The following is a 24,899-nucleotide window of genomic DNA, read 5'->3' on the forward strand; positions in this document are numbered from 1 at the left end:
TCGTTTCAGTACTCACAACACACACTGTGTGGTTGGCATCAGCATCCCCATTTCACAGATGAGGCTCTGAGAGGTATGGACACTGGTCCAGAATTTCCTAGTTAGGAAGTTTAGCACCAGGGTTCAAACACAGCGGTCACGTATTCCAGTGCCACCCCCAGCTCCCCACTGGACACCTCCCTCCCCACCCTGCCCAGGCCTCACCCACCACACCTGGGCCTCCTGGCCCTGCCAGGGTCTACATTCCGACAGGCTGGTAGAGAAAGGTGTGGGCAGAGCACACCTGCAGGCTGAGAGCCCTGCCTGCCAACACCCAGGCCATCACCAGGCGGGGAGTTTGGAGGGGGGCATGCTACGACGTTGAGCGCCGGGCGCTGGCTGGGGGCTGGCCCTGCCTGGCCAAGGTTGTCAGTCTCTTCTCTCCTCTGACACATCTACAAGTTCAGGGCCAAGAATTATTAAGGAAAAGGTAAAACTGAGGACATGGCACCGTCAATACCTGGAGGTGATGCCAAGCTCCAGGAGGTGGGGCTGGCCGTCATCACCTGAGCCACTCTCTTCTCCAATGGGGCATCTTCCACATAATTAGAGAGTAGATGTGTCTGTCTGTCCTGATGTACTGTGGGGTCTCTAAGAGGGTACTGTGGCTTAGGAGGACAAAGAGAGTCATGATTCCATGGGGGGCTCCAGAGCCAGACAGCCTGAGCTCAGATCCTGGCTCGGCCACTTACCTGCTGTGGGGCCTCGGGGCAGTTACTTTACCTCTCTGGGCCTCTTTCCAGGTGAAGAGGGAAGAGTGATAGTATCCACCTCAAAAAGTTTGTGAGTATGGTGGGTAGTATACATGTGAAACATTTAGCACGGTAGGTGCCCAGGAGGGCGATAGTAGTACTATTACTATTAGTATTATTAGTATTTCATCATCATCATCATCATTATTCATCCCTGAGTCCTCAAGATCCATGTGGACCTGAGCAGGTGCCCAGTAATTCTGTGGAGAAACACAGTGACAGCCAACCTCCTTGAGGTGGTAGTGGGGGCTGGGGCCTGAAGGGTATGAGCCCATGTCAGTCACCATCTTGCTGTGTGACCTTGGGCGAGTCCAGTGCCCTCTCTGGACCTCCATCTCCCCTTTGTTCACATGCCGACATACACGAAGGTCCTCCCAGCTCTGCGACTCTGTGACTAGACTTTTTATGGGCACCTGCTGTCGGCCCAGCCCAGGGCCACGTGCTTGGTGAGGACTTGATATCAGATTTGGAGGGGGCTCGGGACCTCTGGGCTCCCAGTCCCTTGGAGGGGTGCTTGTTTTCTGAGGAGGGGGGATTGGGTCTTGCTGGCTTTTTCGTTTCCCCACGCGCATCCTCCCACTCCCCCGCAGGCTGAGGTCCACGCTCTCTCCCTGGTGTGCAAAGCTCCAGCCTTTTGGTACCAAGCCTGCTCTCCCTCCTCCTTTCACACTTAAGTCGGCCCCACCTCCTCCAAGAAGCCTTCCTTGACTCAGGCTGAGTTAGTTACCTCCCTGGGCCAACTCATGGCCTTCCCTCATGAGAAGATGGAGTTGGGGGTTCATCTCTCTGCCAGACAGCTCTTGGAGGGCAAGGGCTATGTCTGACCTGTGCTATGTCCCTGGCACCATGGAGTGCCAGCCATGTAGGCACAGGGAGTTCTTGATGAATGAAGGAAGGGAGGGAGGGAGAAAGGAATGAAGGAAGGAAGGTAGGAAGGAAGGAAAGGAGTGGAGGCCACCAAAGGCTCTAGTCTTGGAAGGAAGAGATCTTCGACACTGTCCGCCTGAAGGGATAGGGTGCTGCTGAGAAAAAGGCCAAGAATCAGGAGCCACACAGATCAGGATCTAAATCTGGCTCTGCTCTGTCCTAACTAGGCAAACTTCCCCTCCGCGAACCTCAGTTTCCTCATCTGTCACAAGCAGGCAGTCCTCGTTGCCTCTCAGGCAGGCCCACATGGAAGCCTGGTTCCCCGAGATCCTGGAGATGGTGTGTGTGTGGTTCTGAAGGGTCCATGCTCAGTGGGTTTCTGTGTCCCCTCTTCTGGCCATGGGCTCCCCAGAACCCTCCCTGCCTCACTGGCTTCCCGGCAGCAGGCCGGCCCTGCCTCACACACAGGGTTAGGGTTAGGGTTAGACTGCACTGGCCTAGCCCCCTGCACTGAGCAAGGGACGGTCACCCCACAGGCACCTGCGGAAAGGACAGGTCCTGACGAGGTGCCAGCCTGTGGGAGTCTGAGCAGAAATCCAGGCAGGTTGGGCAGCTCCTGCTTACCCCACCCTGGCCGGGCAACCTCAAGCAAGTGACCAACAACTCTGAGCCTCCGTTTTGTCACCCGTTAAGTGCAGATGTTCAGGGCTGTCTCAAAGATTAAAAGAGCTATGGATTCAGAGCTGGGCATGGCCCTCAAGAAGCATCTCACTGTGTGAGAGCCCTTCCCTTTGCTAAGCTAATGCCTTCAGTCCTTCTGACCAAGTTGAGGGCTCAGCGTGGGGCGGGGTGTCCTGGATGCCTCTCTGCCACTGGCCATTCTGTCCTTTAGCAAACCGAAAGCGGGTCTCTGGCTCTGAGCTCCCCCAGATAATGGAGTCTAGAAAAAATTATTACAAAGCCTTATTCTGTCTTGATTTTATTTGTGTTTCTGGTACCTTCTGTTCATAGCAGCCGTTTCTCAGATGTGACGTGGCTTTTCCTTTCTAAATATGCTGGCCTAAGCAGTAGTGTCGGGCAGCAGAGGGGTTGAGCTCAGGGACCCTGGGGCCAGGTGGTTCTGGTTCGAATCCCAGCTCTGCTCCTCCGTTGCCCTGGGCTTTCAGGCAGCTCTCGCCTCAGTTGCCCCGCCTGTACAGCACGAGGATAACCCCAGGACCCCTGTCTGGCCTGAGGGCTGTTATGATGGTTGATGTGTATGCAGTGCCCAGGGCCGGGCCCAGGGCACGGTCAGGGTTACCTCTTTCTGTGAAGACAGTTTAAGAAGTAAGTTGACATAGAGCACGCTTGGGGCTAGTGACTGCAGCCATCATGAGCGGCCTGGAAAACGCCAGCCTGCCCCACTCCGGCAGGCCTGCTGCTACCTGCCCGCCTCCCTGGTAAGCTCCCTGGCAGAATCAGTTTTAATCTCCAGGCTGGTAAACAAGCGATCAGGTTTCCCAGGCTTTGTCCTGTTACTTGGAGAAGTTCTCTGGCCCTTCACTGTCCTCCCACCACCCTCCCACCAGCGCGGCCCCCCACCCTGACTCCAAAACCCCGGGTTCCCTCTGACCCTCACCCATGCCTCAGTTCCCTCATCTGTGAGGTGGGCAAGATACCTAGCTCTCATCCCGGAAATGGGCATCACGCTGTGCTGAGAAATGGCTCAAACGCTTGACAGCAGGGCCCCAGAAGATTCCACCGTGCCCTGCACGCTCTTCTGCTCACTCCCCCGACGCTCATCCTTTTCCTCAGCCGGGACCCTCACCCGGAATACCCTCCCACTATTTCCTGTCCACCCATCTTTCCCACCCCTCTGACATCCCACAGTATGGAACCAAGGGCATTACCTGCTACCTGGCATGTCGACTGGGGCAAGGAAGGCTAGCAGAGGCAGGCCAGACCTGGGCTACCCACTCATTCGACTCTGCGTGCCTCGGTCTCTGCATCTACAAAGTGGGAACAGTAACCGTTGCTTCCTCACGGGGTTATCCTGGTGGTGCCCTGAGCCACAGGCCTGGTGCACCCTCATGCCCCCATGACTGTATTACTGGCATCATCATCTGTTTGAGAATGAAACGGGAGACAATCCTGCCTTTTGCATGTCGTTTCTGGCACTGTATTCAGTCTTAGCACGTATGGAAAAATGCACCTCATCTCTCGCTCTCCGCACACATCTACCTTGGCAGGGTGTCCCGGTGCCTCTCACCTGCCCACCACCACGTGCCCATCTCCACAGCCTGAGAGCCGCACCCCGCCATCCCACCTCCACCGAGGCCGGAGCCCTGGAGCATGGCTTCCAGACCCCACCTCTGAGCAGCTCCTCCCCTGCCCTCGCCCCTCCCAACTCCCTCCCGCTGCCCCCCTGGTCCCCTGGTCCCCTGGCCAGGCCCTGTGACGTGTGGATCCCCAGATATGCCTCCTGCCTTCCTGGCTGGGCCTCCAGCCTGGAGGCCTCTTGCACTATAGCCCCAGCCCGTCACCCGCTGAGATCTTTCTCCTACTTCACAGCCTCGGGCTTTCTGGACAGACCAGGGAGCGGGGGGCGGGGGGCGGCCGGGCCTGGTCTGGATCCTGGCTTCTACCCCTGATGTGCTGCCTGGTCTTGGCCAAGCTGCTGGTCCTCTCACAGCCTCGGTTTCCCTACCCGGAAAACAGGATCATGTTAGAGATCAAGGAAACATAATTTATGGTGTGGTTCCCATACTCCAGGCACCCGGCCAAGCATTTCACCCACATGATCTCATTTTCCCTTCCCAGCTGCACTGTGACGTAGGTAACAACTGTGTGCCAAGCACTGTTGCAAGCACGTTATGTGTATTCACTCATTTACTCCTCAAAACAATGCCATAGGCAAGGGACTGGCATTATCCCCGCTTACTTATGGGGAGATCGAGGCAGGGGAAGGTGGAGTGACAGAGCCGGGCAGTCAGGCTTCAGAACTCATGCACTTGGCCACTGGGTGATATGATCTCTGAGGAGACCAGAGAGCAAGAGTGACTTGCCCAGGTCCACACGGCGGGGACAAAGCAGAACTGAGTCCAAGGATGGAACACTCCAAACCCTACACCCACAAGGCCACCACCTAATAGAGTCTCTGTAGAAGGGACTGAATGGGACTCCCACTGACTAAGGGGAGATCACTTCCTGGGGAATCTGCAGGCTTTTCTCAAGGCCCCCTTTCTGCTTGGGGTGGAAGTGAGCTGTGAGCAAGTGTAGCCCTCCTACCCACCTGGGAGCTCCTTGACTACAGGGACTTGACCTCATTCACCCATCCACCTACCTACCCACTCATCCTTCCACCCATCCACACACGTACCCCATCCATCCACCCATCCATCCATCCGTCCATCCATCCACAGACCTATCTACCTATCTATCCACCCATCACCCATCCTTCCTTCCATCTTTCCATCCATGCACACATCCATCCACCTACCCACACTCCACCTTTTATCCACCCGCCCACCTGTCTTTCCATCTATTCATCCATTTTTCCTTCCTTTCCTACTTTCCTTCCATCATGCATTCATCCATTCATCTTTCCATCCATCCAGCTAGCATCTCTTCTGTGCTAGACCCGGTGCTGGGCTGTGCTGAGAACCTGGGTGAATTGTCTCCAGTCCCTAATATCCAGGACTCACCCTCCGGTAAGGGAGACGGGGACCTACAATTCAGTGGGATATGGTGTGACAAATGCTATGTAACTGAGGCAGCAGGAAGGGCTACGATACACCAGCAAAGGGGAAGACTCTGCTTAGGGATCAAGGAAGAGTTCCTGGAGGAGGTGTCCTTTGAAGAGCATCTGTATTAGCCAGGGCTCTCTAGAGAAACAGAACCAATAGAAAGTATATATAGAGAGAAAGAGTTATTTTAAGGAATTGGCTCATGTGATATGGAAGCTGGCACGTCCTAAATCTACAGAGTGGGCCAGCAGGCTGGAGTCCCAGGAAGAGCTAGTGTTACAGTTCAAGTCCGAAAGCTATCTGCTGCAGAATTCCCTCTTGCTCAGGGGAGGTCAGTCTTTCTGTTCTATTCAGGTCTTCAGCTGATTGGATGAGGCCCACCCACATTATGCAGGAAAATCTGCTTTACTCAGGGTCCATCAATTTAAATGTGAATCTCATCCAAAAACACTCTCACAGAAACATCTAGTATAACGTTTGACCATATATTTGGGCACTGTGGCCCAGCCAAATTGACACATAAAATGAACCATGACAGTATCTGACATAAGGAGGAACAGGGGTTCAAAGCATTCTAGGCAGTGAAAACCATCCTTACGTTGGTCCAGAGATGGGACGCAGCTTTCGGACAGTGGATTCCGCTAAGGGCAGAGAATGTGGGCAGCAAGGCCAGTGAGTAGGTGATCCTGTGCTGACACGCAGAAGGGAGCAGTTGCTGAATTCTGACTCCCCAGGCAGATCTGGGGGAAATGGGGTGGTTCGCAGCTGACACTGACCCTCTATTCCCTTTCTCCCACCCCAAGGCCTTGCCAGGCCCAAGCCGGATGTGGTGGGCAGGGAAGAGGGCCTGGCAGGCCGGGCTGCCTCCAGCTGCCCCTGGGGTAGGGGCCCTGTGTCTGCTCTCGGGGAGGGCATTCACCCATTCACCGGGCATTCACCCATTCACCGGCGTTCACGGCCGGCAGACCTGGCCGGGTTCACTTGTGCCCCCCTCTCCAAACTCTGATTTCTCTCACCCCCAACTCCACGCCTCTACCTATGTGCCTCCTCTGTTCTACTTTTGTCCCCGGCTGTGTCTGCCCCCCTCTCTCTCTGTCTCTGAGATAAATGAGGCATACATCAATGGCTCTTTCCCTCCCAGACATTCAAGCATCCCAAATACAGAAAATAGGCAGCTGGAAACATCTCAGAGACCACCTTGTCCAACAGCCGGGACAGCTGAGGCCTCTGAGTCCAGCCCGAGATCACTCAGCAGGTGCGAGGGGGTAAGGAGTGCCTCCCACTGCCACTGACTCAGGGGTGGGCCATCCATGGGGCTTCTGGAGTCTGGGACCCCCTCTCCTTCTCTCCAGCTCCCACAGCAGCTAAACCCAGAAAGAGCAGCAGAACCTTGAAACAGCAGTCAAACCCAAGGCTTGCAGGAGGGGCTGGTCGCCGAGGGCCTAGGGCTCTGCTTGGTGAAGAACAGGCTCCTTGAAGTCTTAGGGCAAGAGAACACGCAGGCCTCCAGGGGAGGAGGTCAGGGGCGGTGCCACATGTGGGCCTCCATCTCTCGGCCTCCGTGACCCCGCCCATCCTTGGAGGCCAAGGCTGGGGCCTGGTTGGGACGTCCACGACCCAGCCCCTCTCTGGCCTGCACCCTCAGAGGCACCACACATCCCGCTCTTCTGTCCGGCTCAAACCCAAGGCCTGAGGCCCAGGAGCATGGAGTTCTAGCTATGTGGCTCTGGGCGAGGCAAGCCCCCTCCTCGTAGGAATGGAGCTAATCCCCCTCCTGAGCAGGGCTCTGGGGACAACCAGGTGCCAAGTTCCTGGCATTAGTCTCCGTGTGCCTCACTTTTCTGATCTGTAAAATGGAGAGAGTGGCATCTGCTTCCTAGAGCTGCTGTGAAATCGAGTGAGTTCAAGGTAGAAGTGCCTAGAACAGTGCCGCACAGAGCAGAGGCCATGGCCCTCCTCCTCCCCCTGTTGGTGCTGTTATAATCCCTGTACCCACCCGCCCAGTGGCAGGGCAAGACAGAGAAGATGCCGATTACGTGTGTGTCTGCTCTGGAGAAATGGCTGATGCTGCGATCTTGCTACCAGGGCCACCCAGAGAGCAGGAGGCCTGGACACTCACCCCAGCTCTGCCGGCTGACCACAGGCAATCCCTGACTCACCCTGTGCCTCAGTTTCCCCATCTGGGACATGATTTTACCCCAAGGCTTCTTCCAGCTCTGACATGAATCAAATCTGGGAACTTTTGGCAGAAAGCTCAGCCCACCTATTTAATGTGAATTGTTGGGCAGACCACCATGCTGGTCCGAGAGTAGCAGTGCCAAGATCAGACCCAGGCTGTCTGACCCAATTACCAAGCTCTTGCATCAGCCTGCCATATCTCCCTCGAGGGTGGGCCCCTTGAATCGCCTCACGATGGGTCACTCTGAAGCCGCTGGGGACATGGGAGGCAGAGAAAGATGGAGGTTGAAATAGATAAAGCAACAGGGTAGGGTGGAAGGGACCAACAGGGCCCTTGGCACTTGGTGACACCCCAGATAAGATTTCCAGCAGGGCCTGCTGTGGTCTGAGCCCTGAGCTGTCTCTGAGGGTGACCTGAATTGGCTCTTGTGCCCGGTTTGTGCTTGTGTCAAGCCGGTGTCTCTTGCCCAAGCGACGACGTGGGGGTGGGCAGGCTCCCCTGACAGCGGCCGCCCCTGGCAGGGTGGGCGGGGCCTGTGCCAGGCACCAAGGGCTGAAGGTTTTGGTGGGTGGGTGTGGGGTGCGGGCTGTGGAAACCCTGCGAGAAGCAGCTACCTCTTCTGGGGAGGCGGAGGGCGGAGGAGACGGGCAGGGGAGGGGTTTTCCTCAGCCCCATCCTTGGGGCGACGTGACCCCGTGTCTGGTGCGTGAGCTGACCGCCGGCTGTGTCCGTGCTACACCCCAGGGCCCTCCCAGTGTGGGGACAGCGCCAGCAGCCAGCGGCCCTGGGCTCCAGGCTGCGCCCTGGTGCCCTTGCCGGCTGTGCTCTGCCCACACCGGGGAGGGGAGATGCAGGTCAGGGCACCTCCCACATCTTCTCCCACAGGAGCCGAGAGAGCCGGGTGGCCCAGGGTCGTACAGCCAGCGCACGGTCCGTGGCTAAAGGTCCGTCTGCTGTGGCTTGCGGCTGTGCCCTCCTGACCCCTCATTCCCATAGACACTGGGCCCTCAGGGCCGCACTGAGCACCTGGCCCAGGGCAGGGGCCTAGCACATGCTCGCTGAATGAATGAATGAATGAATCAATCAATCTGGACAAAACTGGAGTAGAAGCACCTCAGGATCATTAAATATCAGATGCTCTAAACAATGTTCAAGCCTCCCTCTGAGCAGGTACCATGATTATCCCCAAATTACAGTTGAGGAAACTGAGGCTTCGAGTGGAGTCTGGCTCAGGACCGGCTTCTTCAGCAACCCGGGCGGGAGGTGTCTTATGGAGCCAGGCAGTCCCCCTGCGACTTGTGTGTTGTGTCCCTGGACTACCTTCCCAGGGGACATCATGTCAAGGCCCCCTCCTGGCTGCCCCCCAAGGGCTGAGACGGCCTCAGTGCTAGCCCGGCTGCGTGGTCTCTTCCCCTTCTGTTTGCAGATCTTAATATAAAGGAGGCTGTGAGCCACATCATTTGGGACGCAGTAGGGGGGTTTCTGCCCCTCAGAAGCTGGCTAATCCCAGACAAACTCCTTGATCTCTCTGAGCCTGCTTTCTCATCTGTAATATGAGAACCAGAATCACACCTGCCTGAACCATTGGGAGTGAAACAGGAGCAGCAGTTTAAGTAAGAGCCTTTCCGTGGACCACTATACGTCGGTGAAGAATCAATGTCCTGCAGCTACGTGTACCAACTTGCTGAACCTCAGAAATACACTGCGGAGGGAGACAAGGCAAGTTCCAGAAGAGAGTGTTCGTGTGGTCCTCTTTATAGAAAGATTAAAGACACACACGACCTTTGGTACATGTTATTTGTAGATACATACATAAGTATTAATAGTAAAAGAATAAAAATACATTTGAACGAGAAACACCAAGTTCAAGACTTGGTTACCTTTGCAAAGACTGAGAGGCGCCCAGAGGTGTGTGTTCAACATGTACAATGTACCCAGATGTCTCAGCATCCTTTGTCCCACCTGTGCCTCATCCAGGCGAGTGATGCAAGAAGATGGGACCAGCATGGTGGCAAGGATGGAGAGAGCGGGTGTTTTGCAGGTATATTTTGACAGGCATTGCCTCTGGGTTGCCTGTGCCTTTGGGCAACTGACTTGACCTTACTGAGCTCAGTCCCCTTGTCTGTGAAATGCGGACACACCTGCATGGAGGGCCGTGGGGGCTCAGTGCAGCAATGCCCGTATGGCGTTCAGCATGATGCCTGCCTCGCCAAGGTGCTCATTCAGCCGTGATGGCCTTAACCACTGTGGTCTGTGCAAGTGTGGGGAGGTGGAAGAGGGGAGAATCTGTGCGGGGCTCTGGAACTTGGGGCTCTGAAGCTGGGGCAGACCCCCAGGAGCCCCCCAGGAGCCCAGGGCCTCTGCAGCTCTCCCTGTGGAAGGAGGTCACGCCCAGGGACATTTTGCTCCACTGCAATCCCCAAAAATCCCTCCCCGTGTGACTCTCGGGCCCCACTAGTTGGTCATAAGGTTGACCTTGAGCACAGAGGCTGAGCCACACGACTCCACACGCCCTCCTCCCACGTCGTGAAGCCCTGGGCCTGCAGGGATCTCCTGCTGGTGGTGACGGAGGGGCAGCACCTGCAGCCCAGTGCACCCCAGAAAGCCAGGCCAAGGGCTGCTGCACCCGCATCTGTCTGGGCCCCGGGCACGCACTTACAAGGCCTGGGAGTAGGCCTTTTTCCATGTCCTTGGCCAGGCCTTCCAGCCCTGAACCTTGGTTTCCTCATCTGTCAAATGGGGATATGATTGTGCCCACTGCAATCAGATGATGGGTGGACATTGCTTGACCGGAGTAGAGCTACTTTTAGTACTAGTAATGATCTCAAGGGCATCTCCAGACCCTGTCCCTGACACAGGACCATACTTTGAAGCACTGTGAGGGCTGTTTCATCCACTGCTGGATCCCAGTGGCCAGCTCAGGCCATGGCACACAACATAGTGCGTGAACAATTGCTTTGTGTCAAGTAGGAGTTGGAGAGTGTGTCTCAGGAGGCATGGGCTTGAGCCCCCACATCTGCCCTGATCCCTGTGTGACACTGTCCCCCACCTGCCTAGTTCTCCTGGACGTTCACACCAGCTCAAACACTACCTCCTCCTGCGGCCTCCCCTGATTGCAGGGCCGGGAGCTTTCTCTCTCTCCTAGGTCCTTTTGCCCTTTGTCCCAGTACTCCTGACACATCAGCCGTGTATGTGAGGCCTTGGCTGGTATGCGAGGCCCTGGCTAAGGAGGCTCTGTCCAGGTTGGGCAGCTTGTTCATCCTGCGTGGCCCACAGGGCTTGCCCAGCTAATGAACTCTCTGAATGGATGGAGTTCTTTCTCTGCTTACCTCACCCCTGCACACCAAGGCCTTGCACAGGGCCTGGCACACCGGATGACTGGAGGGTGGGCAAATAGACAGAAGTTCTTCCCTGTTACTTGCCATCAACTGCCCGTGTGCCTCCAAGGTGAGTCCCAGAGATTCTCTCCTGATAGTCACACCCTTGTGCAGCCCCTCCCACCAAGCAGGGCTGTGTAACCCATAGGATATTGCAGAAGGGATGGTGTGTGACTTCCGTGGTTGAGTCACACAGCGTTGCAGCTTCCGTCCTACTCGCGGGGAGGCAGCTGCCATGAGGGCAGCAGCCGTTGCAGAGGGCCTGAGGCCTCCCACCAGCAGGCAGCACCGACAGCTGGCCCTGTGAGCCGGCCACTGGGAAAGCAGGGCCTCCAGGCCCAGTCAAGCCTTCTGAGGACAGCGATCTCCTGAGAGACACCCCCCTAGACCAGAGCACCCAGCTAAGCCACTTCCAAATTCCTGGCCCACAGAAAACACAAGCTGTAAGCAATGTTTGTTGTTGTTCGGGGTAACGTGTTACACAGTGATGAGTAACTGACACAGGCAACCTTGGGTCAGAAGGATTCATGCAGGAGCCAGCCCCGGGGCACCGGGAGACGACTTGCCAGGAACAGATGACAGGCAGGGGCCTGACCCTCCCACCCTGGACCACGGTGGGGAGGCATGAGCCTGAGGCCTGAGGAGGCCGGGAGAGCTCTCTGTCCCAGGCCTCAGCTGGGAACTTTCTGTCGCCAGGAGGCAGATCTGACTGTTGTCAACACTGTTTGTCCCTCTGGGGCAATGTGAATGGAGCTCCTCAAAAGCAGAGAGGCCTCCCTGGTGTCCGGGGCGGAGGACTGAGAGTCTTATTAATCAGAACTACTGCAAGGCCTGCTGGGTAACCAAGTCAGACTCTTGTTCTGTCTTTTGGAGTTTTTGGTTTTGGTTTTGGTTTTGGTTTTTTTGCAGCATCAAACCCCAAAAGTCGGGACTTCCCTGACAGTCCAGTGGTTAAGACTTTGCCTTCCAATGCAGGGGGTGCGGGTCGGATCCCTGGTCGGGAAGCTAAGATCCCACATACCTCACAGCCAAAAAACCAAAACATGAAACAGAAACAATATTAGACTTTAAAAATAGTCCACATTGGGCTTCCCTGGTGGTGCAGTGGTTGAGAATCTGCCTGCCAATGCAAGGGACACGGGTTCAGGCCCTGGTCTGGGAGGATCCCACATGCCACGGAGCAACTAGGCCCGTGAGCCACAACTACTGAGAGTGCGCGTCTGGAGCCCGTGCTCCGCAACAAGAGAGGCTGCGATAGTGGGAGGCCCACGCACTGCGATGAAGAGTGGCCCCCGCTTGCTGCAACTAGAGAAAGACCTCCCACAGAAACGAAGACCCAACAAGCCAATAAATAAATTAAAAAAAATAGTCCACATCAAAAAAAATCTTAAAAACAAAAGCCACAGTTTCCCCGAATTCAGTCACGCCCAGGCATGACTAGGATGTCCTCTCTGCCAGGCCCCAAACTGGGCAATGGGTGCTGGTCATGCAGAGGTGCGTGAGTCTCTGCCCTCTGGAAGCTCAGCCCGGACCAGCCGACGTTGAGGAGGGCCCAGTCCACGCAGGGGCTGCAGGCACAATCGTCCCCTCCACTACCACCGCTGTAGCACTGCCCACTCGCCTGGACTGTTGCAGTAGCCCCCTCACTGGTCTCCATGCTCTGTCCTTGCCCCCTGCAGTCTCTTCTCTTCCAAATGGAACTCAAAGTCGTCTTTACAAACGTAAATCAGACCCCGTCACTCTCCTGCTCAAAACCCTCCACTGACCCTGACAGAAAAATGAAAACTTACCTTAACGATGGAAAGCTCTGGGGCCACTACCTGACCCACCTGAGATCACAGACGGTGGGACCACCTGCCATCCTGGGCATCTCTGGGTGGGATGTGACACGTGAGGCACAGCCCTACCTGCAAAATCTTGACTTGGTGAATTCGATGCGTTTTGCTTCATACGACATCAGGACACATTAGGTGATACCACAAGGAAACCAGTAGACACTACAGCTGTCCTGGACCCCATACTCAGTGTCCCCAGACACACCCCAAACGCCCCCCGACAGGACAACAGGAAAGTGTGTAAAGTGTGTTCCACCCGGAGCTGAGGCTCCTGCATCCTGGCGCTTCCTGCGGGTGTCAGGCTGAGCAGAAGCAGCCCTGCCCGAGAACGCTGTCTGGCCCCGTGTCCACAGAGCTCCAGGACACCCGAACCAGCCTGCGGCGATGGATGGATCCTTGGCTGCCTTGGGCGGGGTGGGGATCGCCTGGAAGAGTGAAGGGAACCTTCTGGGTGGGTGGGAATGTTCTCTATCTTGACCTGGGTGGTGATTGTATGTGTACAGATTCACCAAGCTGCATCCTGAAAATCTGTTCACTGAATGTGTGACAAACCTCAATTTAATAAGGCAATCGAATGAATAAACTTTTTACAAAGTCTGTGTCAGGGGAAACAGGTGGGAGACTGTTCTAGCTTAAAAGAATTTGACATAGTCGTCAAGTGCGACATGTAATCCTTCATTAGATCCTGGGTCCAGGAAAGAAAAGAAGGAAGGAGGGAAGACCCAGCCACATGAGACACTCAGGGTCAACTTGAGAATGGATTGAGAATTAGGGAATCATTTTAATTTTCTCTAGTAATAATGGTAATGTACTTATGCAGAGGAACGTCCTCGCTCTTAGGAGGCATATGGTCAAGTATTTAGGAGTCAGAAGGCATAAAGTTCTCAAGTTTTCTTCAGATGCTAAGGGGAGGGCTTCCCTGGTGGGGCAGTGGTTGAGAGTCCGCCTGCCGACACAGGGGACATGGGTTTGTGCCCCGGTCCGGGAAGATCCCACATGCTGCGGAGCGGATGGGCCCGTGAGCCATGGCCACTGAGCCTGCGCGTCCAGAGCCTGTGCTCTGCAACGGGAGAGGCCACAACAGTGAGAGGCCCGCGTACCGCAAAAAAAAAAAAAAAAAAAAATACTAAGGGGAAAATGAAAGAGTGTGTGTGTGTCTGTGTGTGTGTGTGTGTGTGTGTGTGTGGCAGGCGGCAGGCGGGTGGCAGGGGAGCGATTTCCCCGGTGGCCTAGTGGTTAGAATTCCCGGCATTCACTGCTGTGGCCCGGGTTCAGTCCCTGTTTGGACAACTAAGACCCTGCAAGCCAAAAAAAAAGAAAGAAAGAAAAAAGCACACCCATGTGAAGATAAGGCAAATATGCCAAGACATTAACAGTGGTTGTGGGATTTCCCTGGTGGTCCAGTGGGTAAGGCTCTGTGCTCCCAGTGCAGGGAGCCCAGGTTTCTATCCCTGGTCGGGGAACTAGATGCCGCATGTAAGCCTCAACTAAGCGTTTGCATGCTGCGACTAAGACCCAGTGCAGCCAAAATAAATAAATATAAAAAAACCAAACAACCTAGTGGTTGAACCTAGGTGGAATATATGAGTGTTTATTCTATATTCTTTCAAATGTTTCAAATTTTAGGACATTTTTATAATAAAAGTTGGGGTACAATGAATAAAATCTAAAGGTCTGGCTGTGGCCTGTGTGGTCCTGTGTCATCCTGCCCCTGCCATCCCTGATGTCATCCCCTGTCACTCTCCCTGCTCCAGCCACACACGCATGCGCACATGCACACACGCACGCACACACATATGTACACACATGTGCACACATGCACACACGCACACACACTGGTCCAGAATACACCAAGCTCCCTCCTGCCTGGGCCTTTGCACTGGCTGTTCCCTGTGCCTGCAACACCCTTCCCCTCAATTACCACACGGCTGGCTCTTGTCACTCAGGTCTCAGCTCTGATCCCAGGGGGACTCAGTAGCTCAGTGCTGTCCCAGGGACCCCAGCACTTTCTGACTTCCTACCCTCGGCGATGACACCTTCCTCAGCATGTCAGAGACACCTTCCCTCATGGACACAGATGACGGCTCCAGCTCTGGTTACCAAGTGCCCTCAGCTGGGAGAGACGGGGCAACAACTTCCTCCCCTGAACAGTGAAGTGTCCTTCTCTTCTCCCCATGAGGAAAACCTTTCCCAAAAGCCCCTCAGCAGACTCTTTCTTACGTTTCATTGGCCAGAACCTGGTGGCACACCCACCCCAGACCTGTCACTGGCCATGGGCAATGGGGAGGCTTGTGCTCCCTCCCCCTAAAGCAGAGTCCTCTTGGCCACAGGGGTGGCTACCGGGGAGACCACGCTGGGGTGGTTCTCCCACATGTCTGGAACTTGGAGATGACAAAGCTCATTTTACATCTGTGCCTTCTTTTCATTCTTCCAACAGGCCAAGGGAGCAGCTGGTAGTCTCAAGTCCCATTTTACACATGGGCAAATGGAGGATCAGAGAGGCAGAATGACTTACTGAGTCTTGGCTGGTCCAACTCCAAATCCCCTGTAAGTACAGAAGCTGCAAGGGCAGGGTGGGAAAAACGTCACGGACGTCCAGGAGCTGGGGGTTCCTTGGGACTGGGAAATGCAGCAGGCTTCCCGGAGGGGGTGGCCCTCGATGGTGCCTGGAGAATGGAGGGTGTTCATCAGGGACTGGACAAAGTGTCAGATGAAGAGAACAGAGTGACCAGGGCAAGGAGGGGCAGAGCAGAGGGCACATCTGGGCACCAAGGAGGGGGAGAGCTGGAAGGAGGGTGTGGCCAGATGTCAAGGCCTCCTGGAGCACCAAAGGAGGGGCTGTTCTCTGTTCTGCAGGTAGCGGGGAGCCACCGAAGGTTCTGGGGGCCGAGCCTTGCAGAGCGAGCTGAGAGAGGAGGACTGGAGGGGTGAGATGGAGGCTAGGAGACTGTGGAAGAGGCTGACACAGAGCTGCGCACGTGGAGAGGACAGTCGGGGGCCACTGCTTTGGGGAGAAAGTCTCGACTTCCGGGGGATTGGGCCTCATCTGTGAAGTGGCATCTGCAGTGCCCCCGCCTCGTGGGGCTCTCACGAGGACTGAAGTTCTAACAGCGCCTGCTCATGGGGGCCTCCCCTGCCTGGGCCCTGTACTGAGAACTGCACTTGCTTCTCGTCGCACTGAATTCCTGCAGCCCCCTGTGAGGGTCGCGTTCTTTGAAAAGCCTCCTCCACCACACACAGCTAGGGAAGGGGCCTGGCCGCGGTGCCCTGGAAATCGGGGCCTTTGCCCCGGTGTCATGTGACTGCGTGCCTGAAGCCCGGCTGAGTCAGGCCAGCCCAGCTCAAGGGACCTGCAGTGGCCTCTGATGACCTCACCCACCTCCAGCCCACCTCTGGGCCACCTCTCGGGTCCCCCATCCCTGTCTCTGTCCCAGCCTCATCTCCCAGCCCCAGCTCCCTTCTGAGAGTGCCTCTTCCCTCTGGCCAGGCAGAGGGATCTGAGCCTCCTGGAGGCCAAGAAGACAGGCTCGGTGCCAGGCGCCTCCTGCCAACCCCGGGGCACACCAATTTTGGTCTCAAGGAAACCTCCCACTTGGAAGAAGTACCTGGAGTCGGCAGTGAGCTGAGGATTTCCTTCCACTGCTGACTGATGCAGTTCTATCAGTCATGGAAATTGGCACGGGGTACAGCTGTTCGCAGCAGAACCACCGTTGGCAACAACGGCCTCAGGTAAGCCTCTGGCTGGCGTCTTCTGAGATGCTTTGGGTGCAGGATGGGGGGGTTGCCGGCTTCTGAGGTTCGCTTAGGTTTGGAGGCCCCTTAGGCCTAGATGCTAAGTCTCTGCTGCCTGATAGTCCCCTGTTAGGACACTGGGACTCCACTGAGGCTTGTCTCCTGTGGCTCCTTGGGCTGAGAGCCCACCACTGTTCCATCCTCCCCGTGAGCCTGGGGAGGGGGTGCAGGGGTGCAGGGGGTACAAAGAGGGCCAGACTCTGCCCCCAGCCTCAAGGAGCACAGGAGTAATTGCACAAAATGCACAATGGTGAGACAAATTACCAAGCTCTGTCCCCTAATTCAGCAGGAACCCTCTGCTTGGCCTGGGGAGTAGGGGGGTGGACCCACAGAGGGGCTGCTGAAGCAAAGGCATAACAGTGGGAAAAGCCTAAAGGAAGGAGAATCCTTTCATGTGGCCGGTCAGAAGAGTTTAGGGGAGGCAGCTGGCAGTCCCGGTGGAGAGGTAGGCTTATGAGAACTTGAGGGCTGGGCTGAGGGATTTGATCATTCGAAGGGCAATAGGGAGCCACTGAAGGTTCTTTAGCAAGAGAGTGACATGTGAGTTGGCTTTTCCCCGGGGGCTCAAGTGGAAGTGAGCCAGTGAGGAGGGTTCTGGCAGAGGCCGGGCAGGAGGCAGGGCCTGAGTCAGGGACAGGCCTTGGGCATTGCATCCCCATGGCCTGGGGACAGGGACTGATGGGGCATTTAAGCCCCAGTGAGGATCAGGAAGAGGCCAAGAGAGGGGACCCTCTAGGAGTTCAAGATGGCTGGGCTTAGCCCCTTTCTGGCACAGGTAGGGTAACCAAGGTCCGAAGAGGGCTAGGGTCCCGCAGCAAGTTTGTGGCAGTTCCGGGCCCCAACCCAAGGCTGCGAGCTCCTCAACCCAGGCTCTGTCTGCTCAGACAGCCACCCCCTGCCCCCACCGCTCTGGAATCAGGCCGCCAGGATTCCAGTCCTGGAATTCCAGTCCTCCCAGGTTCTGTCACACAGGGCGGATTGCTTCATTTCCCTGTTGGCAAAGTGCAGATGATCACAGCACCTGCCTCGCTGGGCTTCCGTGAGGATTAAATGAACTAACGCGGTCGGTCGGAGAGCTGAGAATAGGAGCTGCACTCGGGCAGGGCTCAGGGGCCTTCCCGCCACCGTTACCCTGTCCCGTGTCCCTCCTGCCCCTCACCTTCCTTCCTCCACTCCACAGACAACTCTTCCCCCATTTTCTTTTCCCCTTCTTAGAAAAAAACAGAAAACAAAAAAAACAGGCATTCACCTGGTCAGGTGTGTTTCACGAAAACAAAAAGATCAAACTCACAGCTCCCTGGGGGATCCGCCAGCCAAGGGGAGCCTCTCCCACCCACATGCTGATCACTGAGCCCTCCCTCCTCGAGGTCCCCCTGCTCCTTCTCCCCAAAGAGTCTGAAGCTACCACAGCTCCACTGCACAGGGGAAGAGGCCATAGCCCAGAGAGGTGAGGTCATTTGCCCAAGGTCACACAGCTTGGACGTATGAGAGCTGGGGCTGTCCTACCCCAGAGCCTGTGTGCTGGGCCCCAGTGCTATGCTGGGGCGAAAGGCTAGCCCTTGGGGGCATTTACCCAAGAAGATTTCACTCATTCATTGGTTCATTTATTCATTTGTCCATGGTCTCTGTGTCTCTTCATGGATCTCATGTTTCTTGAAGATGTAGACTGTACTGTTTACTTCTGTATCCCCCAGACCGTCGGGGCATAGGAGGTGCTCCTAATAGAACTGAAGAAATGCATACATAAGAGAATATTGGGGAACATAATACGTCCACACTGCATGCCTTCCCTTGCTCACCAGCTCACTCCCTGAGCCACTGTGCTCAGACTTCCATCCCCTGCACTCCACAGAATCCCATCTCCAGGGCCATTGATGGCTGGCCTCCAGGTGGACACATCCAGTTGTCACTGTCAATCCTCTTCCACTGACTCGGTTAACCCCTCCTCCTCCTTCATGATTCCCATGCTCTTCCCTGGGCTCCCAGGACATGCCCTCTTCCCTCAATCGCCCCCACTCGTCTTCAGGCCCCTTTATGAGCTCCTCTTCTGAGGTCCACTCCTTCAAGGCTGGGGTTCCCTTCTCTCTCAACATGCTCTCTCTTGGGTGTTCCCATGGATTCCCTGGGATCTAAAACATTAGTCAAGGAGGGCATGAAGGGTACCTAACCCCAAGCCACCAACAGGAGACCCTCTATAACTAAGACATGGAGAAGGGAACTAATCTCAGGTGAGATAAAATTGGTGGTAAAAATCACCAACCCCACAAGAGGCCTCACCTTCTTTCTTTCACCTTTGACGCAGGAGCAGGAGAAGACCAGCACTTAGTGGGCATCCTCTCTGTGGCAGGCACTGTCCAAAGTGTTCCTTACTCCTCCCCAGCCAAAGAGGATTGGAAGAGGAGGTATTAGTTAGCTCTAGCTGCGTAACAAACATCTGGAAACTAAGTGGCTTAAAATAGTAGCGACTTATTTGGCTCACAATTTCATGGGTTAGCAATTTGGGCTTGGCTCAGCTGGGTGGTTCTCTGTTGGCCTGAGTCTATGGTAAGCTGGTGGGCTTCTCCACATGGTCTCTCATCTGCCAGTGGGCTAGCTGGGCTTTTTCATGTGGCAGGGGAAAGGTTCTGAGACAGCAAGAGCAGAAGCTGCAAGGCCTCTCATGGCCCAGACTTGAAACCGGCACATCGTCACTCCCGCTGCATTCTATTAGCCTGAGCAAGTCACAGGGCAGCCCCAAATCATGGTGGTAGCAGCAGACCCCACCCCTTAATGGGGAGGACTACACGGCATCACGGTCATCTGCCGATCTGCTGCGGAGACAGACTTCATTTTACAAAGGAGGCTCGTAGTGACAAAACAGCCGGGTGGACTCCAGCCCACTGACCCTCCCACAGACACAGACCTGTGGGCCTTTGAGCTCGGAAAGGCAGGCCTCACCGAAGAGGCTGTTCAGAGGGGTCCCAGGCAGGCCGGTGACAAGCAGGCGCTTGACTCAAGAGGAGGATTAAGGACACTAAATCCGTCCTGAGGTTTGAAGGGTGGCCAAAGCAGCAGGGCACCGCTCCAAGTGCAGGCCTCCCTCCAAGGGAGGGGAGCACAGTGGCCTCCCCACCCGACTGCCTGGCTCCAGCTTTGCTGGCCCAGCCCACTGGGAATCTGAGTAGCCGGCATGTGCCAGGCCCAGGCATCTGATGACCGGCAATGGTTCCTGCCCAGACTAGCAGGGCACACAGGTGCCACTGACAAGAGCCCTTGGTGTTTCCCCTGTGGGTGTCCTAAGGGCCAAGCCTGAGAAAAATGAGGCTTTGGAGTCTGCCTGTGTAGAGCCCAGCCTTCCTGCTTCCCAGTAAGGGTCAGGCCTTGGGCAAGCTACTGCTCTCTCTGGGCCTCGGTTTCCTCCTCTGTAAAATGGGATTGAAGATGATGCTTTCCTCACAGGAAGGTGACAAAGATTCAGGAAGACAAGCACATAAAGTGCTTCACTCTGGGCTGGGCAGATGCAACATTGTCCAGAAATGGTAGCCGTCACCAGCTATAGCCTAGGGCCCTCAGTCCTCTCTCCAAGGCCCGAGTCCCAGTGTGACTGGGGATTAGAAAAGCGATGTGATGCCTATACCGCATAGTACACGTCACCCCTCGGGGCTGGAGCAGCCCCCATCCATCAGACTGATTTTTCTACGGTGGAGCTTGACTATTCAAGGCACCTGGGCTCAAGTTTCCAGACAGCTTCATAGAATTTCAAGTTTTCCCACTAAATCAGTTTTTTTTTTTCTCAATTTCATTTTTCAACAAATTGATGGTATGAAAAGCACAGATAAAGGATCCTTCGGATCATCGTAATTATTCCTCAGCAGTTCTCAGTCCTGGCTGCATGTTAGAATGAGGTGGGGAGCAGGTTAAAATGCAGATTCTCGCACCTGACACCAGACCAAAGGAATCAAGTTTCAGGAAGTGGGTCCCCGGGAACAGCATTTAAAAAACGCTTCCAAGGTGAGTCTGATGCCTAGGCAGGGATGAACCGTATTCTAGAGATTATAAAACAGGGAAGGGGCTTCGCTGGTTTAGGAGGGTCAGGGAATACTTCTCCGAGGGCGGGACCAAGCTTGAGCAAACTGACTGGGTAAGAAAGGGGAGGAAGAAGGTTCCCAGCAGAGGGGACAGTGGGCACCAACTCCTCAAGGCAGGAAGACACTCAACAGCAAGTTAAGGGAACGGAAAGGTCCCGGGTGGGCTGGAGCAAGGGCGAGCTGCCTCCTTGGGTTCTTCTTTGGTGGGGTTCAGGGGGTAGATTTGAGACCGGGACCTTCCTGAGGGCGAAATCTGTGCAAAGAGGCTCTTTCTTCCCAGAGAAAAGGGAGCAGCAAGGCCAGAGGAGGGGAATAAATTAAAATCAACACGTGGGGACTTCCCTGGTGACACAGTGGTTAAGAATCCGCCTGCCAACGCAGGGGACACGGGTTCGAGTCCTGGTCCGGGAAGATCCCACATGCCGCAGAGCAACTAAGCCCGTGCACCACAACTACTGAGCCTGCGCCCTAGAGCCCGTGAGCCGCAACTAGTGAGCCCACGTGCCACAACTACCGAAGCCCACGTGCCTAGAGCCTGTGCTCCGCAACAAGAGAAGCCACCACAATGAGAAGCCCGCTCACTGCAACAAAGAGTAGCCCCCGCTCTCCGCAACTAGAGAAAGCCCGCGCGCAGCAACGAAGACCCAACGCAGCCAAAAATAAGTAAATAAATAAATTTATAAAAAATCAAATCAAATCAAATCAGCATGTGTCGGGCTGGGAGGCGTCCCACAATCCGATAACCCAATGGGTTTTAAGTGTTTTTAAGTTATTTTGGTGGCTTTTTGTCAAACAGAATATTTTGCCACTGTCCCTGTAATGGTTGGAGGCAAGTGATGGTGATGTAGGGGATCTGGGGTCCTGCCCCCTTTGGCCTTTGTCACCAACCCTCCCCAGGTCCCCTTGAGACTCTGAGGAACGCAGTTTGAAAACCCCAGAGAACCGAGGCTCAGAGAGGTATGATGGGATTGCCCAAGGTGCCCCCAGTCACGAGGGCAGGGCTGGGGCAGGACCCTGGCCCCCTGGCTCCCTTTCCTGTGCTCCTATGTCCTGGGCAGAGTTCCCCAAATCTTTGTCAAGTAGGTCTCCCTGTACAAGTTTTTCTTTTGCTACAACTCACTTATGGGTTGAACTGAGTCCCCAAAAAAGATATGTTGAAATCCTAACCCCCAGTACCTTATTCAGAAGTAGAGTCTGTGCAGATGTCATCAAGTTTAAGATGAGGACATTAGGGTGGCCTTTATCCAATGTGACCAGGGTCCTTATAAGAAGAGGGAAATTTGGAGACTTCCCTGGTGGTCCAGTGGGTAAGACTCCACACTCCCAATGCAGGGGGCCCAGTTCCATACCTGGTCAAGGAACTAGGTCCCACACGCATGCCACAACTAAAGGTCCCGCACGCTACAACTAAGAAGCCTGCATGTGAACTCAGAGACACATGGAAAGAAGGCCAGGTGACCCCCGAAGCAGAGATGGGAGAAATACAGCAGCAAACCAAGAAACGGCAAAGATTGATAGGAACAACCGGAAGCTAGGAAGTGGCAAGGAAGGTTTCTGCCCAGAGCCTCAGAGGGAGCACAGCCCTGCTGACACCTTGATCTCAGACTTCTGGCCTCCAGAAATGTGAAAGAAAACATTTTAGTGGTTTTTAAGCCATCCAGTTTGTGGTACTTTGTTACGGCAACCTTAGGAAACTAATATACCTCCTAAATCATTACTCATTTAATTTTTTTCCTTCAAACAGACTCGTTTTTAAACAACACATTTTGCTAAAAAGCACACATTTTGCTGAAAAGTAAATCTCCCATCGCTGCTAGAAATGGAAGACCATGATCCTTTCCATAAATAGTAGGTGCTTTAAAAGTAAAGACAATGAAAACTGGCTAATCTAGCTGGAGGAAGTTGCCTGACGGCTCTGATCTGGGGATGTCTTTGTTGGAAAAGAAAACGAACAGTTGACAGAGGGCATTGAAGACACACAAGCCCCCAGCAGAGACGTCTCCACGTATCAGAGGGAGGAAATGAGAATTGAAGAGAGAAAACTCCCTTATTACCCGAAAATGTCTCATCCTGAGATGTGTCCAATGATTAGAATTTCAGGGGTGGCCATCCCCCACCAAGCCCATCCTCCTCTTATGTTTGAGGAAACTGAGGCCCAGAGAACTTCAGTGATTTGTCCAAGGTCACACAGTGTTGGTGGCCAAGGTTGGATTTGAACCGAACTCCTATGTGCTTTCCAGGAAATTACATGTGAGAGACTTCTTGGTCCCATCCAGCAGCCCTGGGTCATGCTCGGGTGGCCATGGACCAAGCACAGGGACGCAGAGTAGGGGCAATAAGCTCTGAAGGCCAAGCAAACAGACTCAGCCTGTGTGTCCTGATCCCATAGCAGTTGTAGCCAAGTGAAGACCATGCAGAATTATTACTATGCTTCAAGGCAGTTGGACCTGAGCAAAACTTGGCTCACGCCGAGGGTTATAATTCACGTGATGATCACAAGATTTTTTTACTTCTTGCTTCATTAGACTGTCCGTATTGAAAATCAGGGTCGATGCAGGCAGCCGTCCTTGTCCTGTTACATATAGTCACATGCTAAACAATGGAGGTCATGGGGCCCATCCCCAAACCAGGCATCTCTTTCCCCCTCATCTGACCAGGTGGCCACCCTCTTCCCTCTCCCTCTGCTTCTCTCTCTTCATCTCTTAGCTTCCATTGCCTGCTATGGCCCCTGTGAAGGAGCAAGGCTTAGAACGTAGAATCTGATACACTTGAGTTCAAATCCCAGCTCCACTGTGTGGCCTTGGGTGAGTGGCTCATTATCTCTGAGCCTCAGTTTCCTCATCTGTGAAATGGGTCCCTTCCTCTGAGGTCATGTCTGTGAGCATTTGACTCAGTGCCTGGCACATGGCAGAAGCTCAATAAACACTGATTTTCTCCATCTGCCAGGCTGCAAGCTCCTGGTTTCTCTGCCAAACCTCAACTGCCATGGGAGTTTTCAACATCACCAGCCATAATGCTAATTGTGCCTCTTCATGAGCGAGTCCTGTTCCTGCATTAACCCATTTCATCTTCCCATCAACTGTGTGCAGGCCATACTGTTACTGCCCCAGACAGAGGGGCACACACCTCAGAGGACCTCTCTGGGACCCTCCCCTGCTGCACACCTTCCCCCAGAATGAGGGCTCTGCAGGGTCAAAGGGAGGTGTACATACGGAGCCGGCACGCTACAGTACCCCAGCCCCGAGTGCTCCAGTGTCAGCCCCTCCCCCATCCATCCACTTGAGGGTGGAGAGGTCCACGGTGTGCACCAGGCCCGAGGGTGGACAAGCGGGGCTCCACGAGGGAGTGCGGGTGTGGCTGAGGTGGAATGGGAGTCCGGGTTGTCCATATAGGTGAGTGTGCCAAGCTGCTCAAGGGTGAGGGCAGAGCCAGGGGTGGCAGGAGAGGGGTGAGGGGGGCCACCAGCCATGGCCACAGGCGGAGGATGGGTTCTCCCCTGCCCCCACTTGAGGTATAGAATTCCAAGGAGACTGAGAAATTTTCATTCAAACCTGGCCCCTGGGTCGCCATGAAAATACACCTGCCAAGGTGAGAGAGCAGGATAGCTTCTAGTTAAGAGCACAGTAGCTTGATGTGTAATTTGTCAATATCAAGACAGATACATGTGGGTCTCTTTGAAGCCTGGGGGCAGCCCCACCAGTGTGAGGAATGGCCTGGTGTCATCTCTGTTTTCTCAACTGCCGACCCATAGAGGACAATGCATTTGTCAAATTAAGGAATGTGCTGGGCCCAAGGCTTTCTATACACAAGTGGAGAAGACCAGGCTTAAAAATAGCAAATAGCGTCTAAGCACAAGCGATGATAACACCCCTGGAGACCAGGTTCAGGGCCCATGTGGCAGCCACCTCCGCCCTCACTGCCTCGGTTCCCCCCCTTGCACAAGAAGGGCATTGGCTTCTCTCCTACCCCAGGACCTGACTAGGATCCCCCTTGGCAATCTAGACCTAGACCTGTCTCTTCCCTTCCCGTCCTCTAAAACGAGCCTCCTACCCCAGGTCAGGCATCTGAGATCTGACAGATAACCTCCTATATCTCCCTTTCCCACCGTCCTCCACATGGGCTTCTCACTTGCTCATGCCAGCTGGCTTTGCCAACTTGGCAAAAAGAATCAGAATGATGAAATCATCATAAGGACTCACCTTGTACAAGCCCTGACCTTCACAGTAGCCCTGGAAGGGGCTCTAGTGCCATCCTCATTTTACAGAT

At 54.8% G+C, this 24,899-nt stretch overlaps 1 long non-coding RNA gene across 1 annotated transcript; it reads right to left on the reverse strand.

The window, feature by feature from the left end:
* Window positions 1-18,148: 18,148 nt before the first annotated feature.
* LOC132526757 (uncharacterized) lies at window positions 18,149-19,320 on the reverse strand. The gene is made up of 2 exons (XR_009542686.1): window positions 18,844-19,320; window positions 18,149-18,293 (listed from the first exon to the last, which is right to left on the reverse strand). It is a non-coding gene; the product is annotated as an uncharacterized LOC132526757 (long non-coding RNA).
* Between the last annotated feature and the right edge of the window lie 5,579 nt (window positions 19,321-24,899).

Source organism: Lagenorhynchus albirostris, chromosome 10 (genome assembly GCF_949774975.1).
Source record: "Lagenorhynchus albirostris chromosome 10, mLagAlb1.1, whole genome shotgun sequence".
Classification (NCBI taxonomy): Eukaryota; Metazoa; Chordata; class Mammalia; order Artiodactyla; family Delphinidae; genus Lagenorhynchus; species Lagenorhynchus albirostris.